This window comes from Saimiri boliviensis, chromosome 9 (genome assembly GCF_048565385.1).
Source record: "Saimiri boliviensis isolate mSaiBol1 chromosome 9, mSaiBol1.pri, whole genome shotgun sequence".
Lineage (NCBI taxonomy): Eukaryota > Metazoa > Chordata > Mammalia > Primates > Cebidae > Saimiri > Saimiri boliviensis.
The window spans coordinates 18,243,417-18,263,492 of NC_133457.1; the positions used below are offsets into that span (position 1 = coordinate 18,243,417).

Sequence of the window (20,076 nt, forward strand, 5' to 3'; positions counted from 1 at the left end):
CTCAGTTATCAGCAAAGTTATTTATTCTTTTTCTCACATCTGCAACAGATTTATTTTTTTAAGGAATGGATTTTGAGAGTAAAAACATGAGCCAGAGAAGGTTGGAATAGAAAATAAATATGTATGTAAGCTGTTTTGCTAATTGTTTTATAACCACAATAAACTAGTACAGCGAATGCCCCATACAAAACACAATAAAGTTTCTAAAAAGAAGCCATTCTCTTAGCAAAACTGGAAATTCCAGTCTCTGGTATTTGGAATTTAGGCTGCAATCTCTTTTTTTTTTTTTTTTTTTTTTTTGATAGATCACCCGGTGTGTGGCGTAGGCCATGCTTTTAAGCATATTTGAACATAAAAATAGCCAACCAGGTAGAAGTAGATGGAGTGTTTGGTTTCATGTGTGACATAACTGCTTAAGATCCCCACCATGATGTAATACCAGATGGGATTGTACTTCCTGTCAAATACCTTCTGGATGTGGGCCACAATGTCCTTTTCTATGACATATGTTTCCAATGCCTGAGTAGCAGACTCCACTGAATTCTGCTGCATTTCTTCTAATGTGTCCACATTTTGCATTTTTAATCATGTGGTTTTCAAGGAGCAGGAGGTATCCCACTGCAAAAATTTCCTGGGGAAGATGCTAGATGTCCTGAAGAGGTGCTAGCATGGCTTAGGCCCAGTGGGAGCATCTCAGTTTATTCTTATGAATACACACACACACACACACACACACACACACAACATAGCTACATAGCTGGCTTTGGCTACTGGTGTCCTTTGTATTTCTGGGGGTTCTAAACTACAAATGTCAGTTGTAAGAGCAGGAGACAGACTTTTGTAAGTCACACAAATAAAGACAATACAATTTTAATGTAGATGAGTGCTACAGGGAATGGCATTTGAGTAGCCATAAGACCATATAAAAGAAAGAGAGAATGACTTGCCCCAGGAAGTGAGCAAGAAATTTGAGACTGAGAATACAGCACCTGCAAAAGTTTCATGTAGAGGGGAAAACAATGCCTTCCGAGACCTGACAGCAGTTTGGTATGGCCAAAGACGGAATGAGGAAATGATTTGAGAGAGTATCTGGGAAGTCAAAGAATAAAGCATGTTTTCTGCTTGCTCATTTTCCTCTTCACATGATTCCAGAGTTTGGAGTCATCTGCAGGGAAGAAGACAGTTACATAGTTTGTCAGCTGGGGTTTCTGGAGTGAGTTCTGCAAATATGTCTCTATCCAACTGGAGTATGGTCAGGCTCATAAAAAGTAACAACCATTGTCCTCAAACTTTCCTCCATTCCCCTAAGCCAAAATTGGAGAAACAGGGGATTTTGATTCCTTAAGAAAAGTAGAGTTCTTAATCACCGTTTGTTGTCCCCTGTCACACCACCATCTCACCCCCTGCGTACACATCAGGCCACCCATGATAGCAGAATAAGAGAAGTAAGCCTTACCCCAAGCTTCTCTGAGGTCAGCTGGGCTATTTACCATTGTCCACTGGGCTGAAAGAGCTAGTTGACCTCCAGGACATCAATACCACCAGTACCAAACAGCAAAGCTTTGAGGATAACAGCTATTGGACTCAGCTACAGGTGTGTGTGTGTGTGTGTGAATAAATTGACCTTTTTTTGTTTGCTCACAACAGAATGTCAAGAATATGTGCTATATATAATTGTGATTAAAGAAGGCTAGTAAATGTATTAATAAGTTGTTTAATATCTCCCCATCTATCTGCTGGAATGCAAACTCACCTAAAGATAGGGACCATGTCTTTCTCATTCATCACTGTAGTTCAGTAGAGTGCCTTGCATGTAGTAATCACTAAAACATTTTTTCTGTTATTAAAAGAATGTTGTCACTCCTCTGATGGGGAAAGTGAAGAAAGAGCATATGTGAAGGGAAAGATCAGAGACCTGGAGCTCCCGGACGAATATGAACCCTGGCTATGAAATAAAATTATTGAATTAAGGACTGCATTTTGAGGGACTAAGATTGCAGCGGAAGAAAAGACAGTGAGACAAGATAGACACAAACATAAAAACAATGTTTTGAGTCTAATATAGTAAATAAAAGCACAAAGAAATCTGGGACAATCAAGAGAAAAGGAATTTCCCTGGGGATATGTAGGATAGGTTAAAGTGGTTTAGGAAAGTCAAAGTGTGGCAAGTAGAACAAAGGCTATTGGGGAACACAAGGAGCGAGGAGGATGAAAAGAGTTGTGTGTGTGTGTGTGTGTGTCTGTGTGTGTGTGTGTGTGTGTGTGTGTGTGTGTGTGTGTATTAGTTCAGTGTTATGAGAAGCAAAAAGTCAAGCAGAGGATGAAACAACTAACAGGACCAAGAACGCCAAATAAGGTCTGTGATTTAGATGTATTATCAAGATGTAATACGGAGGCTGGATTTAAAGAATGACCAACAACAGGGAAGAAATTATACGATGAAAAGGGAGATGAAAATAAATGCTGGATAGGAGGAGAGACAAGATCCAGAATCTTGGGTAATTTTTATAATAACCCCTCTAGTGACTTGGGCAGTATTGATGGAGTGAATAAATGAATGAATCTATCAAACAACCAACTCATCAATGAATTAATGACAAAATTTACCTTTAGGAGCTTAGACAGCTAGAAGAAAAATGATAGGATTGCTAGTTGTTGAGGGTTAAAACAAAAACTTTAGATACCTTAAATGAAAGAAAAAAATACATATTTAAATTGTCATACATGCAACATATAAAGCACCTATAAGAACTTTCTTTTCTTTTCGTGTTTTCATCCATGGAGCACAGTGGCTAGAGAGTACTTTTGTGAATCTACAAAAGAGGGTATTCAAAAGCATTGAAATTATGTAGATCAAATTTGGTTTCCTTAGTAACTCTTTCACTTGAATTTGTGAAATTTTCAGTGTAATGGCTGTAAGACTATTGAATTTCAAATATAGTCTGATCCCTAAAGTTACATGTAATCTAAGTTTGTTATTCTAATTCTTATTTTCTAAAAAATAAAGTTGGCCATAACCCTATGTTGCTATAAATACCTGTCATTATAATGTATAGGACAACCCCAAGTTCAAGACAAGTTCCTTGGTTTTGGCTTAGAATCTTTGGTGTGTCAAATGGATATTTTGCAATTTTGCTTCCATTAATGTGTTCACCTTTATTCCTAATTTATAGCCAGAAAGTTAATCTTTATGTGTTCACCTTTATTCCTAATTTATAGCCAGAAAGTTAATCTTGCTCTAATGCCTGGAAAAGCTAAAAACATAAAGTCACGTAGCTAGTGAGTGAAGGAACCAAGACAAAAATTGCTTAGACTTGCTCTGGTTCTATTAGCATGCACTATCATTGTGCTCATAACATTAGAGTTTTGAATAAAATTAGATTAATTGAAAAATAGTTAATTTATCACTCTTCAAAGCTGCTCTCAAATCTGGCCTGATTATAATCATGAATACATTTGTGCTTTATTAATATTACATTATACAAATGAGCATTTATTATGCATAGCACTTCAGAACTTTGCTCTTTTGGAAATTTTTTAAACCGCCCTTAGAGTTATTTACCTAAGGCAGATGGCATTCTCTGCCCTTTTTTTAAGTGTAAGATTGTTTGATCTAAGGTAATGAGAAGCATCCCTTTGAGGTCTGAAGTCTATCTTCCACAATATAGAGGCATATATCAGAGGTAGGTTTCAAGATTTTAAATTGTTTATGGTCAAATAGCTTGTACATGGTAGACATTTATTAGTTGGCTGGTTTATTAGTAGATTTATCAACTGATTAAAATATAAATTGAATGCATTTATAATCTAGGTAAATCAATTAAATAAAATGTGTTTGGCCAAAAATAAACCAGAAATGATCAGTCATGGAATCTCAAGTTTTGTAATTTTCACTTTTAGGAATTGAAATCTTAAATGTTCAATTTGATTTATAGTGTGGAATAATGCTTGAAATGTCCCTTAAGAAAAGAAACACTAAATTAATTCATTTTTAAATAAATATTCATTGAATTAATGAATTGTATAAATATTTCTTTGCTATAGCTCTTTTAAATTCTAATTAGTTTTAATTCAAGTTTTATGATGAACTGTAGAATATAATGTCTATAAGATGTATAATAAATCATCTATTCAAAATATTTGCTTTTTTGGATTAAAAAAACTGGCCTCCAGAGTTAAAAATGGTCTGGGGGATGGGAGTCAAAATGATCCCTTCAATATTTATTTCAATCTAAGTTAGGCATGGTTATATAATTCATATTATATACATATATTAGTCAATATTAACTGTAGTGATTAATTTTGTGTGTCAACTTGGCTGAGTGATGTTGCTCAGATATTTGATCAAACAGTACTCTGGATGTTTTTGTGAGGATGTTTTTGGATGACATGTACATTTAAATTGGTAGGCTTTCAGTAAAGCAAATTGCCCTCTGTAATATAGGTAGGGCTTATCCAATCAATTTAAGGTCTGAGTCAAACAAAAGGGTGATATCCCCGAAGACAGAGGGAATTTTCCATCCGGGTACCTTCATTTAAAACATCAGCTTTTCCTGGCTCTACAGCTGACTCCCTTTAGATTTGAATTGCAACTCTCCTGACACTCCTACCTACCAACCTCTCCCATCTGATCTTGGACTCACGACGCCTCCTAATTAGGTGAGCCAATTCCTTAAAATAAATCTTTTTTATATAGATGCAAGTCCTATTGGTTCTGTTCCTCTTGGAGATTCCTGGCTAAAACACTAAAATTTTATTTAATAATTTTAGAAGCCATTTGTTTTTAAAGACTTCAATCATGTTATTCAGATAGAATCAAATGACAATCGATAGCAATTGAAAAGGAACAAATTGCTTCTTGAAATAGCGGTCAGGAAATTTGGGTGCTAAGCAGACACCTCTGTTTTTTCTTGGCTGAATGGTCTTGGATAAATCTTTTAATTACTTTGCACCTGTTTTCTCACCTACTACTCTATTTGCACAATTCAAGTTGTTTTCACACCTTTCATATTGTTAAGCAGCTTAGAGAGTGAGATGCTTGTATTTTTAGGTTAAAAATGAGGAAAATAGGGGTCTGTCCCCCAGAATGTCTCTCTTTCTGGCTATCCTGACTCACCTTCCTTCCGTTGAGGATGCCCACCTTCCAGATCAGCCTCAACCCTCTCAAAGAGCTGCTTGACTTTCATATTCTCTAATAGGTTGCTTCCATCTGTTTTTGCCACTTGTGGAGATCTTAAAGACAAAACTGATATTTGAATAATTTGTTCTCTTAAAATTACTGACATTAAAACGATTACAGCTATTTTTAATTTATCCATTCAGGTTGAATCAGGCATCATTTCAGTCATCTCCAGATGTAAATATGCATGATATAAATTAGAAAAAGCATGCCTTTATAGGAGGTTACTCTTCTTCTGCACAATTCCCTCTTATATTTGCAGTCTTTGTCTTCTTGTGCTGCATTTCTGCTCTTCTGCTTTATGTTGGTTACATGAACACATATGGGCATAGTCAAAAAACTTTCCATAACTGACTTTGTTGCCACTCTTTTTGCCACGTTTTGAGGTTAGTGAGCCTTTCTTTCAACCTGGGCTAAAGCTCTTACAAATACTGTCTGCCTTGCAAGCAGCCAAGAGTAACATGTTTCTTTGGCTCTATGACTAGCATGGGATCCCTAAATGGATCTGTGATCTTTGGTTTTGGGAAGGAAATGCTTCTTTTTTGTACAAAGAGAACAGCTTGTAGAGTCCATCAAATACTTCTGCTTCTTGTAGCCAAAGAGGTATTCTATCTCCTGCCGGAATATAAGTAAAGGAAGAAATACATTTATGAAGTATATGTTTGTGCTATGTCTTGTTGCCAACATCTTGGATTGTTTCTAATAGAAATAATGGCTTTTTAATAAGTTGGTGGATTTAAAGTTTTGCCTTTTTTTTTTTAAGTAAAGCTTGTGCCTTTCCTAGAAATTTAAGATATAAGTGTATTCTTACATGTTCATTTGAAATTTTAGTAGCCTATTATCAGATCATAAGTATTTTTAAACGAACAGTATTTCTTTTTTCTTTCCTTTTTTTTTTTTTTTTTTTTTTTTTTTTGAGACAGAGTTTCGCTCTTGTTACCCAGGCTGGAGTGCAATGGCGCGATCTCGGCTCACCGCAATCTCTGCCTCCCAGGTTCAGGCAATTCTCCTGCCTCAGCCTCCTGAGTAGCTGGAATTACAGGCACGCACCACCATGCCCAGCTAATTTTTTGTATTTTTAGTAGAGACAGGGTTTCACTATGTTGACCAGGATAGTCTCAATCTCTTGACCTCGTGATCCACCCGCCTCGGCCTCCCAAAGTGCTGAACAGTATTTCTTCACTACGCTTTTTGCCTTCCAAAGAGTTTACACCTTAGTCCTTACATATATCTTCACTCAGAAAACAATTATGTTGTCATATTATAATGGGAAAAATCTTTATTTGGAATATAAACTACTATAAAAGTTTATAGAGATTATATACCTGTTATCTGTCCTTCTTTAAGAAAGGCTTAATTACCCTAATTAAATTTAGGGGAAAACAGTTTCATTTCAAAATTTATATCTGAACAGTGTTCATACATTATAAAAAAGTTTAAATTGCAAAGACTAGATTTATATTTTATTTCTCTTTCTAAATGGTCTGTAGTACCTAATAAGTGTACTAACATTATTTTGAGGTCAAGAATTTTGAAATTCATAACAGATGGGTAGTTAATTTAGTAATTCTATCTCATGAAGTATAAGCTTGCATTGTGCTGGTTTTTTAATAGGCTTGCTATATAAGTAGAAAGAACATGGTTCAACTGGATACTCTGATATGTATGGGTATTATTCTTAGTGACATTTGTTTGCCATCCTTGTTGCTTGTGCTTCTTAAATGCAGGCTGAGGCGTAGTCTCTTTGCAAGTTTAGTAAAATGATCTACCTTTTTTTGCAGACTCTATTCAGAAGGTTAAAAAATTGATTATCTTTTACTTTTGTAACATTTTGAGTCAAGAAAGTTGCTGTTTTGAGATTAGCAATGATATTGTGAAAATAAATATTACTCAGATTTTATGTTTCTTAAAGTTCATTCTTATTTCACAAATGGATGTTTAAGAAATTCTGCATAATAAAGGCCACTAAGTGAGCTATATTATGGGCGCAATGTCTTTCACACCCAATTGAGTGTATTTTGAATACAGAGATTATTTTTATTTGCTTCTTAATCTTTTTCTTATACAGGGATCTAGAGTTCCTATTCTTAGAAGATGACTATAATGTGAAGCACATCTTTCTATTGCCTTATTTTTATTGCTTTTCTCCACAACAAGAATTGCTGATATGAGAATGAATATTTTTTATGCACTCAACTCAATAAAGAAGTTGAAAGGGGAAAAATGAGGAAAATGAGTTCTAAAAGACCTGAAAACAATTTGTTTAGAGTACCTGGAATACAAGGTCTTCCTGGATATTGAAACAAATGGGGTATAAAGTTTTGTTGGAAAGCAGCCAAGAGTAGGCATCAAAAGTCTTGAATTCTAGTCCTTATTTTGCCATCAAATGATGAACTTCTTGGAGATCTTTTAAAAATTATGGTGTGCAAAGGAATTCCCTACATCCTGGCACACACAAATATGTGAGGAAAATGAATGAATATTAATACTCCCTGTTTAATATTGAGAAATTTACTTAAACCTTCTAGGGTTCAATTTCTTCAAAGAAAATTAGGTGATTTAAAGCTTGGGAAATCTGTAATTGGATCTTTGCTAGAGTTCTTTCTTCCTCTAAAGTTTAGTGGCTCATCCTAAGTATTACTATGATGTTAAAACTATTATCTAACTTCAAATGTAAAACAGTCTGATTTTTAATACAGTTTGGCTATGATTTCTCCCATCCAAGTACTAACCAGGCCCGACCCTGCTTAGCTTCCGAGATCAGACGAGATCGGGCGCGTTCAGGGTGGTATGGCCGTAGACAGTTTGGCTATGATTTCTAAGTTTAGGGGCCACATTGCTTTTATCAATGTTAAATGCTTAATGACCCACTCATATATATTCATAGCTATACTTAAAATATGAATATACTCATGTATGAATTGAAGGAATAATGTTCCTTAGTTATTCAATGAAGTGCTGTTTCAAGATAGTTTTATTGAAGATTATAAAGATAACTTTTAAATAAATATATTCTAAAACTGTACTTATTTTTAATATTAGGAAACCCCAGTTTCAATTTCTGGACAACCAGAATCAAGACAATCAGATTGAATAACAGACTTATATCATACTTTTAAATATCCAGCATTCCTGGGTCAAGATACTCATTTTAATATCTTTTATAGATGACCTCTTCAAAATATTTTGACAGTAACATATTAAATCTAACTTGGAACGAAAGTTCTCCAAGGCCTTTTTCAGTTTTAAATTTTTATAAGGCTATGCTTATCTAAATTATAAAAATTTCAGTTGATTAATATTAATAGCAATTCTGTTCATCTTGAGTCTACATAGAAAAACATAGTGAAAATAAAAGTCTATACAGTTACAGTAATGGCTTGCTTATCTTGAAGTCATGTATTGATAACTTCAAGCATTCAGAAACTGTAAAATACATTTTAGAAGCAGGTAAAAATGGGAAATCAGATAAACTTATTTAAGGGCATGGAAAGCGGGAGTAAATAGACTTTGAATAAATACCTAGAACAACTTATTCTTATGTTTATTTCAGGTAATTATTCAGTTTACTTCTACTTTCTATTTACTTTACTTTCCATGCTCTTAAATAAGTTTATCCCATTTCAGAATAAATTAGAAGCAAAAAAGAAAAAATGGATGAAAAAAAGGACTGTTAGAGGTGAATGAGTACACTGAGCAGTAAAATGAGATATTTTGACGGTAAAAGAAGAAACCAAACATAATCCATTCAGTTGTCTCAAAGGCAGTATGTTATAGCACAGTTAACTAGTTGATGTTCATAGTTATGATGCATATAACATCGGGCCATTTCAGGCTAGCTTTGAAGGATTTTGTTTAGCACAGAATCCTACTGCTTAAAATAATTCAGAAGCAAATCCAAATAACAATAGCAGCTACAGATACAACACAGAACCTTGACAAAAATTTAAGTCTATTTCTAATGCCCTCCTCCAAACTTAGTCTTCTCTACTGAGCTCCTGCTAAGCATCCTGAGTGACTTTGACAGTTCCATAAATTAGCCATCCCTAAACTCTGAGTTCCCATGCTTCCTCATTCCTAGGAACTTCTCCTTTACCTTAGCTACCCCCTCAAGTAGTCATAACCTTTACTTTCTCATCAGCAAAAAACTGTTCACATTCATTATCACTTCCATATTACATTTTTATAATCACAATTTTCTTTCATTCCAACTTACATGCTCACATGCCCCCACTGCTACAGTTTTCTTTTTAATGTCAATGCAGTATCCAACCTATTAACAGCTCCAATTTCTTAATATCCATTAACCACTTCCTCTTTTCACTTTCCAACCCATTCATCTGCCTTCTATACACTTATACCCAGGTCAGCTCTGAAGGAGAAAATCCACCAACTGGACAGACTTAATAGCACTATTAATTTATAATCTCTAGCTTTAACTGAGAATTCAAATAGACGTAGCATTAAGTTTCTCTAAGAAGCTTACTTTCCCATTGTATGAGATAGCTATGAGGTAAATAACTTTTAAACAGAGAACTGCATATAGAAAACAATTTATCAAGGTTAGCTATTATTGTTATAATCATCATCATGCTTAGCATTTATAACAGTTTATAATTCTATATTTATGCATGGCATTGTTTGTTTAACATCTGGGTCTCCTACTAGACTTGAAGATTCATAATGGCAGTATTGTCTATTTAAGTTAATGCTGCATTGCTGGTATCTGGCAGAGAACTTATACACAATTCACATTGAACAATATTTGTAAAATAAGTGAATAAAAATAACCAGATTAGCAAATATTTTTATTTAATAATAGAAAAGTATGACATGTCTATAATGTTTCTTTCTCTTAACCTTCTATTTTTTACTCCATTGGGGTTGCTTGAAGTAGACTAATATTTCTGCTACAAACACTTAGAAAAGCTAGATATAAAACAAATAAGCTAAAAACCACAACTGTTTTAAAGAGAAAAGCCCTGAAGGCAACACACATGTGGGAGGCCAAGATCAGAGAGGAAAGGGAATCTTAGAGAGATGAACTGACATTCTCCATGCTACTTTTTCTCACAAGGCATTTTCCAATTCTTTTTAATGTCAATGCCTGTAAAGGCATAGGACAGAAGGCTGAGAGACCAAGCAGAAGAATACAGCTGAATCAGATAATTTAGTAGATATGTGGACCATCTCATGGTACTAAAGAGACATAGGAATTTAATTTGGAGCTCAACTTTCACCTCCAGATAGAGGAAGTAGATGCAGTTTTCCCCATTACCCCCACTCAGTGTAACTCCATATACATTATATCTAATGTATATATTATATACATGTATAAATATATATACATAATATATATTATACTTATTATAATATATAATGGAGAAATGAAAGCATGTGCCCATGTGAAGACTGACACACAAATATCACAGGAGCTTTATTTGTAACAGCCAAAAGCTAAAATCAACTCAATTTTTCTGAGAGTTTAGTGGATACACAAATGTGGTTTATCTGCACAGTGAAATACTCCTCAGGAATAAAAAGGAATACAAGAACATGCATAAATATCAAAAATAATTTTGCAGAGTAAAAGAAGCAAAAAAGATACCACATATTGTATGATTCCATTCATATAAAATGTTATTAAATACAAACATCATGACAGAAAACAATGGTTATTTAGGAATTGTAGATCAGGAAAGAATGGGAGGGAGGATTACAAAGTGGTAGGGGAAAACATGGATGATTTCACAGTTATATACATACTATATATCAAAATTTATCCAGTTATTTTGAATATATAGAGTTTATGTCAATTATATTTCAGTAAAGCTTCAAAAACTAATTTAGTATTTTTTTTTTTTTTTGAAACAGAGTCTTGCTCTTGCTGCCCAGGTTTGAGTACAGTGTCGTGAACTCAGCTCACTAGAACCTCCACCTCTGGGGTTCAAACCATTCTACTGCCTCAGCCTCCTGAGGAGCTAGTATTATTGGCACCTGCCACCATGCCTGGCTAATTTTTGTATTTTCAGTAGAGACGGGGTTTTGCCATGTTGTCCAGGATAGTCTCAAACTCCTGACCTCCAGTGAGCCACTCTCCTTGGCTTCCCAAAGTGTTGGGATTACAGGCATGAGCCGCTGTGCCCAGCCCCAATTCAACATTTTTACATATGCAAATTGTAATAAAGGGTCTACAAGCTTACACATTCAAATGATAACCATGTTGACCACTGGGAAAGAGACTGAAATTGGGGATAATAAAATAAATTTTTTCATTATTTTTAACATTTCAATGTATACAAGAGCATGCTCATTTTCACAAGTGAAATTAAAAGAAAATTATAAAATTTCTAAAATCAATTATATTATCTTCTCTGTGTGAGCCTGACTTAGAAAGTGACTAACTCTAAGAGGTGAAAGAGGAGAATGACATTCAGAAACAAGTTCACAGAAGAAATAATTCTTTATCTGAATCTTTTTTTTTTTTCCAGAAAAGTATATTTTTTATTCAAGTAACTGCAAATAGGAAACCAGAGGGGGAGGCCCAGGCTGGGACAAATCATGGCTACCCCTCCCTAAAAGAACAGGAAAAGGAGGTGGCTCCTACACCCTTTATGGTCGATTTGGGCCCCCTTGCTCACTCTGCTGCAGCATCCAAGGGGCAGGGCCCCACCTTCCCTGGGACTGGGGTAATCAGTTACCCAGCCTGCCATGCCCCAGCCCTTCTTCCCCACGAAGAGTATCTTGGGGCAGGGTATCGTGGGCAGAACAGGAGGCAATGAGGATGAACATTTGGGGCTGATAACAGCAGCAATGATGGATGTCAAAGAATGGAACATTGAACAAAAAACAACACAACTGTCCAGAGGTAGTTTGTGAACAGAGGAAAAATGGAACCAGACCTTGGGGGCAGGGAGGAGCAGGAGGGTTGGGAGTGGGCAGGGTGAGCTCCTTGTTATTGGTGCCCCATCTGAGGAGGGGGAAATGGCCAAGTGGCAGAAGCAAAGTAGCGTGGGGGGAACAGCCCTAGCCCACCTCAGGAGGTAGCCACAGGGCTCATGGACCTCAGCTGGACAATAAGTGACTGCATCTCCATCACGACAATATGTACTCAGATCCCAGGTGGAAGGCAAGGGGTCTGGGACCACAGTGAAGAGGGTGTAGGAGACTCATACCCCTCCTGCCTTCCTGTAGCCAAAGGGGGCTGTCCAACCTAGTGGAGGGACTAGGGAAGGTGGGGAAGGATGAAAGGTGTGAGCCCCATGTGGTGACAAAGACAGTTTGGCTGGGGGAATTCTGAGGGCCAGCACCCCCCTCCATTGGCCACATCTGCTGCTGCCAGGGCAGTGGAGTAGGGCATGCCAAGATGAGATGGGGATTGGGCCCCTTTTAAGGACAGGGGAACCCTCCCAGGCCCCACTATGGGAAGCCAGAGGGAACAGTAGAGGAGCAGAGAGGGTGCCCCCAAACCAAAAGCCCAGAGAGTAATGTCTCCGTCACCAAGGGAGTGGGGACGCAGCAGGTGCAGGGTGCGGCTAAGTGGAATGTTAGTATGTCCAGGAGGGCATGTGTGTATGCGTGGGTGGGCGGGGGAGTTGGGAACTGAGGCCAGGGTAAAACTGCTCCCCACTCAGCCCATGGAGGCCCTGCAGCACCTGGTGTGCTGTCTAGTGTGGTGAGGGCGCAGGTGGAAGATGGGGGTGGCGGCCGGAGGCTGTGGGGATGGTGGGCCTGGGGAAGGAGCGGGGGTGGTGGGGGCGGAGCAAAGCTGTCCAGTCCCAGAAGGAAGCTGCTCCTCCAACGAGGAGCAGGCAGCACACACGGTCACTGCTTCTCCTCCGAGGACTTCTGCGAAATGCCCTCCTCTTCCTCCTTCTCCCGGGTCTTGGCAGCGCCCTTGTTTTTGCTTCTCTTTGGTCGGCCCCGAGGTCTCAGGTGTTGGCACTTCAGTGGGCTCCTTCAGAGGATGCTTGATGGCCTGCCCCGGCCCCACTTCTCAGTGGCGTCCTTTTCCTGCTTGGAGGCCAAGGGCTGGCTGGACTTCGAGCTCGATTCGCTCATCTTCCCATCTCTAAGGAGCAGGTGGAAGAGTGATGGCTGGGATGGTCTTCTTGGAGCCGCGCCAGCGCCAGAAATAGCCCCCGCTCGGCGTCCCAATTAGAGGAGCCCTTTAACTGAATCTAAAGGATAAGTAGGATTCTCGGAGAAGGGAATGTTGAGATAAGAGGCAACACCAGGAAAGGTCTCCTGAGAGTCAGTGCAGGTGAGGCTGGAGCACCAGCTGAGAGGCGTGAGGGCTGTATAGTAAGGAGCCTGCAAGGTATGTGCGAACACTCACGGAAGGAAGGGTCAGCACTCTATGAGAAAGTCTAATGCTCTCAGGAAGTAATGGGCAGCTGCTGAAGAGCTGTAAGTAGAAACATCATACAATAAAATTTGTGTTTTTTAAACAATCTCTAGTGGCTCTGTGGAAGGAAGTTATGATCATTTGTATGGAGGAAAATGAGTTCTTTCAGTCAGTGAAATTCAGAAAAAGATGGATTCAAAAGATTATTAAAGTGTCATAAGGGCTCATGAGTGACTGGAAAGACAGCAGCTTAGAGATTGGGTGACTGGAGAAATTGCAGCCCAAACAGAGATAGAAGGAATCTTTCCATTGTGCTGTTATTTTTTGTTTTGTTTATTCCTTTAGGATTTAGTTTTGTGTGGTGGGAGTGATTTCTGAGGAAATGTTCTAGGCGGTTATAGGCACAGAGATTTGGGGGATTTTTGCAGTGTCTGTGGATGAACATAAGAGCCCAATATTTAGGAGAGACGTTGGGCTGCAAACCCACATCATGTGAGAATTAGCTGAAGGCAGGAGATTGGCTAGAAGCACCCAAGAAGAACACGCAGAAAGAATCTAGAAGCTAGCTAAGGGTAGAACCCTATAGGACAAAATGCTTAAAGTATAGGCAGAGAAAGAGAATTAAAAAGTGTGGTTGGGGCAGCTAAGATGAGATGAGGGAGCACTGAAGAGGTCAGGCATGTCTGCAGAGAGATAGGGCAAGGAGGGAGGGGATTCTTGGAACTGGCCAGTGGAAGTAGTTCGTGGGGCCTTGGAGAGGCTTTTTTTGGTAGCATGTGAGAATGGACGCCAGAGTAGAGACAGAAGAGCAGGGGACTGAGTTAAGCGAAGTCCTGGGGAGAAATGAGGGTGAATCAAGGGCATTGGCTCGGCTATTGAGCAGGAGGGTAGTGATTCAGGAAGCTGTAGCTCAGTGAGAAGGGGAAGTAAGGGGAATTGGGGAATTGCACAATGGATGGCTACCTTTGTTTGTTTGGTTTTGGTTTGTTATGGTTTTATTTTGAGATGGTAAGCTATTCTCCTAAGAGTGAAGACAGTAAATGTGAAGTAATACAATGTAAGATCTTAGAATAATGCTCAATAATATATGTGAGAGGGAGCTAAGAATAAATAAAAGTCGCACAGAAGCTTGAAAGGCCCAGCTGGCGTAGGAGACCTGTTTATAATGGCACCTGACTGACTCTTTGATGAGTTTAACCTGATCAGCTTTATTACTAAGCAGTGGTTCTTTGAACATTGAAATCACCTGGGGAGATTTAGCAAGAACTTTTGCCTAGATCACTTCCCCATACTCTGATTTAATAGGTATGGCCTGGGTAATTAGGAATTTTTAAAGCTCATTAGGTGATTATAATGTGCAGCCAAGATTGAGAGGCACAGCACTCAACACTCACTTCTTTAATTAGTTAAACCTGAACTGAACTCGAAGCATGGAACTTGGCTGGATTTAAACTAAAATGTGAAACTTGTATCTCAAAGATAAAAATAAATAAGTGTTGATGAAAGGGCTTCAGGAATTGTAAACATCCCAGTGCTGCAAACATTCAATTTTTAGTTTATATTTTTAGCATCCAGGCTTGCAGTCTTTGCATACCTGCCTCAGCAAAACTATTATAAATCTAAGGAAAATGTAAAACTACCTGTCAAATAATAAAACAGGATGAATGATGCTAAGTTTATATTTTCTATCTTTGAGTGATTGATGCAGATTCTGCATATATATTCAGCATTAGTACCCCCTTCTCATATTGTTTTTTTTAATAGAAAACAAATGCCGTATATAGTAATGGAATAAAAATGACAAAAGGTAATTTCAACATCATTATATAGTCTTGTAACTGAGGATTTTGACCTCAGTTTTGCAGGTTCACCTTGATATTCATCTTTCATTTTTACTCACCTTTGATACACCTGGTAAATTAACTCACTCTTACCAGTCTCAGGAAGAAGAGATTTGCAATACAAAATAATAGCTTATTAATTTACAATGAGAAATGGGATCCCCAATTGGCCACATTCTTGCTGGCCAATCAATCTATTTTCTTTCAATCAGAGAAAGTAATACTTCACTTACATGGAGGTCACATTATTCTATCTTAAGCATTTGAAAGAAAACCCAAGTTTTGTTTTGTTTTTAAATGTTCTTTAGAGCAGTTGGAATGGATTTTAGAAGGCACACACACTAAATCTTCAATAATTTTCTCATTGAATTGCCCCATGGTTCTTCATTCAAACATATTTTCAGATTTTGAACACTAATTCTAATTGTGATTACCTGGTTCTAATCAATCCACAGGTGGTTAGAAATAGAAAATTAAAAACAGAGGGGATTTCTAGAGAGAGTCACACCCCCAGGGGCAAAAAACAGCAGCTGACACTTAGGGAACAGGCACAAAAGACTACCAGCCCCACAAAGCCAGGCATAATCTCTCAATAAAGAGGTGTCATTTCATTCAAAGACCAGCAACCTAACATACTTCAAACTTCTCTGAGGCATAATGGAGACTCTAGACAATAAGGAAAAATAACTTCATATTACTTTCCTTACTTTTTCATTAATTTGGAGATGTTTTTGGGAGATCCTAAAAATTTTTACCCATCGATTTACCAATGTTCATATAGTAATGCTATTATCATGCCTGTGATGTCTAGAAACTTCAAAAAAACAAATGGTCAAAAAAGACTAGCATGGTATGTGCCCACAGAATATATTTATTGAGCACATTAGCATCCCCAAATGCACAGATTGCAGCAAGTTAAATATAAACGGGTTTGTAAACATAAGACAATCACAAGGAACAATTTGTCTTAATAACATTCAGAATTTTTTAAATATTTGAGAATCTTATGTGACAAATTAGAAGTTAGGGCCCAAATATGAAACACTACAGTATTTATTTTAAAAATACAAAGCAACAACATCAATTTCTGGAAATACAGGAAAGATAAAAGCACTGGATAAAATATAAACTTTTTAACTTTTATTTTCAGGGGTACATATACAGGTTTTTTTATATAGGTAAATTGTGTTTCATGGGGGTTTGGTGTACAGATTATTTTATTACTCAGGCAATAAGCATAGCACTCGATAGGTAATTTTTTCATCCTAAGCATCCTCCCACCCTCAACCCTGAAGTAGGCCCCAGTGTCTATTATTCCCTTTTTTGTCCATGTGTACTCAATGGTTAGCTTTCATTTGTAAGTGAGAACATTTGATATTTAGTTTTCTGTTCCTGCATTGGTTCACTTAGGATCATGACCTCCAGCTCTATCTATGTTGCTGTAAAGATCTTGTTCTTGTTTATGGCTACATAGTATTCTACAGTCTAGATGTACCACATTTTCACTATCCAGCCCACTGCTGATGGGCATCTAGGTTAATTCCATGTCTTTGCTATTGTAAATAGTGCTGCAGTGGACATAGGCAAGCATATGTCTTTACACAGAAGAATTTATAGTTCTTTGGGTATATACTCAGTAATGGGATTGCTGAGTCAACTGGGACTTCTGTTTTTAGCTTTTTGAGTAATTGCCACACTGTCTTCTACAATAGTTGAACTAATTTACACTCACACCAACAGTGTAAAAGCATTGCTTTTTCTTCACAACTTTGCCAGCATTTGTTGTTGCTGACTTTTTAATAATAGCCATTCTAACTGGTGTGAGATGGTATTTCACTGTGGCTTTGATTTGCATTTCTCTAATAATTAGTGATGTTGAACTGTTTTCATATGCTTTTTGGCCACATGTATGTCTTCTTTTGAGACACATCTGTTCATGTGCTTTGCCCACTTTTTAATAGGGTTGTTTTTTCTGGTAAATTTCTTTCAGTTCCTTATAGATGCTGGATATTGCACCTTGGTCAGATGCATAGTTTACGAATATTTTCTCCCAGTCTCTGGGTTGTCTGTTAACATTGTTGATAGTTTCTTTTGCTTTGCAGAAGCTCTTTCTCAAACATCAGAAATTCCCATATGAAATTCTATTTACCAGAATATATTGTTTCCTGAGTCTTACAAGTTGGCATTTCTTGTGCAAAGTTAATTTTATTCACTGAAATTTTTCTTTCCTTTATTTTATTTTTAAATTGACAAATAATTGTACATAGTCATTTGGTAATTAGTGATGTTTCAATACATATAACATATAGTGATCAAATCAGAGTAATTAGCATGTCTATTATCTCAAACATTTAACATTTATTTGTGTTAAGAACATTCAACATCCTCTTTCTAGCTATTTGAAACTATATTATTGTTAATAATGGTCATTTTGCAGTGATATAGAAGACTAGAACTCATTCATCTTATCTAGCTGTAATTTTGTGTTCTTTAAGAAGTCTCGTATCTCCCTCTTTCCTCTATCTTTCCTAATCTCTAGTATCCTCTGTTCTTCCTTTTACTTCTTTGAGATCAGCTTTCTTCAGCCTCCATATATGAGTGAGAACTTCAGTGTTCAACTTTTTTTTCACCCAACATAATGTCTTCCAGTTCCATTTATGTTGCCCTGAATGATGGGATTTCATTCTTTTTTTTTAATGGATAAATAATATTTCATGGTGTATATATACCACACTTTTTAAAAAATTCTGTTTATCTATTGCTGAACACACATTGGTTCTGTATTTTGACAATTGTTGATGCTGCTAAAATAAACATGAGGATACAGATATCTCTTCTACATAATTTCTCTCTCTCTGGATACATTTTCAATAGCCCAATAGTAGGATTGCTGGATCATAAGGTATTTTTATTTGTAGTTTATTTTATCAAGTAACTAATTATTTATTTTGAGACAAAATTTCACTCTGTTGCCCAGGTTGGAGTGCAGTGGCATGACTGCGGCTCATTGCAACCTCCGCTTCCTGGATTCCAGTGATTCTTCTGCTTCAGCCTTCTGAGTAGCTGGGATTACAGGTGTGTGCCACCATGCCTGAGTAATTTCTGTATTTTTTGTAGAGATTGGGTTTCACCACATTGGTCACACTGGTCTTGAACTCCTGACCTCAAGTAATCCACCTGCCTCAGCCTCCCAAAGTACTGGGATTCAAGGTGTGAGCCATTGCGCCCAGCCTCTATTTGTAGTTTTTTGAGAGACTCCCCCCAACACACATACTGTTCTTCATAGTAGCGGTACTAGCTTCCCACCAACAGTGTTTAAGAATTCCCTTTTCTCCACATCCTTCTCAGCATTTATTATTTTTGGTCTTTTTGATAATAGCCATAGTAACTAGGGTGCAATGATACCTCATTGTGATTTTTATTTGCATTCCCCTAATGATTAGTGATGTTAAAAATTTTTGTATTTGTTGGCTATCTGTATGTCTTCTTTTGAGAAATATATTTTCAGATAATTTGCCCATTTGTAATTGAATTGTTTGTTTTTCTGCTGTTAAGATGTGAGTTCTTTGTATATTGCTGATATTAATCTCCTGTCAGATGAGTAGTTGCAGATACTTTATTCTGTTCCATAGGTTGTCCTTTTTCTCTTTGCTTCGTTTGCTGTTCAGAAGGTTTTTAGTTTTATACAATCTCATGTGCATGTTATTGCTGTTGTTCCCTGTGCTTTTCAGGGCTTATTCATAAAATATTTTTTTTGGACCAATGTCCCGGAGCATTTTCCCTATCCTTTTAGTAGTTTTGGTATTACATTTATGTTCTTGATCCATTTTGAGTTGCTTTTTATATAGGGTAAGTGGTGGGGAGTTTAGCTTCATTCTTCTGCATATGGCTATCCTGTTTTCCCAGCATTATTTATTGAAGAGGCTGTCCTTTCCTCATTGAGGGTCTTTGGCACCTTTGTCAAAAACAAGTTGGCTGTAGATATGTGAATTAATTTCTGGGTTCTCTATTTTTTTCATTTGTCTATGTCTGTATGTTTATGCCAGTACCATGCTAATTTGGTGACAACAGCTTTGTAATATATTTTTAGGTCTAATAGTGTGATACCTACAGCTTTGTTAATTTTGCTCGGAGTCACTTTAAGCTATTTAGTGTCTTCTGTGGCTCCATATAAATTTTTAAATTGTTTTTTCTATTTCTGTGAAAAATGTCATTTGTATTTTGGCAGTGATTTCATTGCGTCTACAGAATGCTTTGGGTAGTATTGTCATTTTAACACTACTGGTTATTCCAATCTGTCACCATGAGATGTATTCCCATCTGTATCCCCTTCAATTTCTTTCACCAGTGTTTTGTAGTTTTACTTTTAGATGTTTTTCACCTCCTTGGTTAAATTTATTCCTAGTTATTTTGTTATTTATTTATTTATTTTTGGTAGCTATTTTAAATGGGATTGTCCTCTTGATTTTATTTTCAGCTAGTTTGTTGCTCATGTATAGAAATGCTAATGACTTTTGTATATTAATTTTGTATCCTGCAACTTTCTGAATTTGCTTAGCAGTTCTAAGAGTTTTCTGGTAGAGTCTTTCAGTTTTTCTCTGTATAAGATTATGTCATGTGAAAGCTGGGACAGTTTTGCTTCCTTATTTCCAATTTGGTTGTCCTTTATTTCTTTCTCTTGACTAATTTATCTGGGTACTATATTGTAC

General features: G+C 36.9%; 1 long non-coding RNA gene and 1 pseudogene across 3 annotated transcripts in view; one reads left to right on the plus strand and one right to left on the minus strand.

The window, feature by feature from the left end:
- Positions 1-20,076, plus strand: part of LOC141585592 (uncharacterized) — a 402,245-nt gene that overhangs the window by 258,250 nt on the left and 123,919 nt on the right. The window lies entirely within an intron of this gene.
- Positions 12,405-13,278, minus strand: LOC101047227 (uncharacterized; annotated as a pseudogene).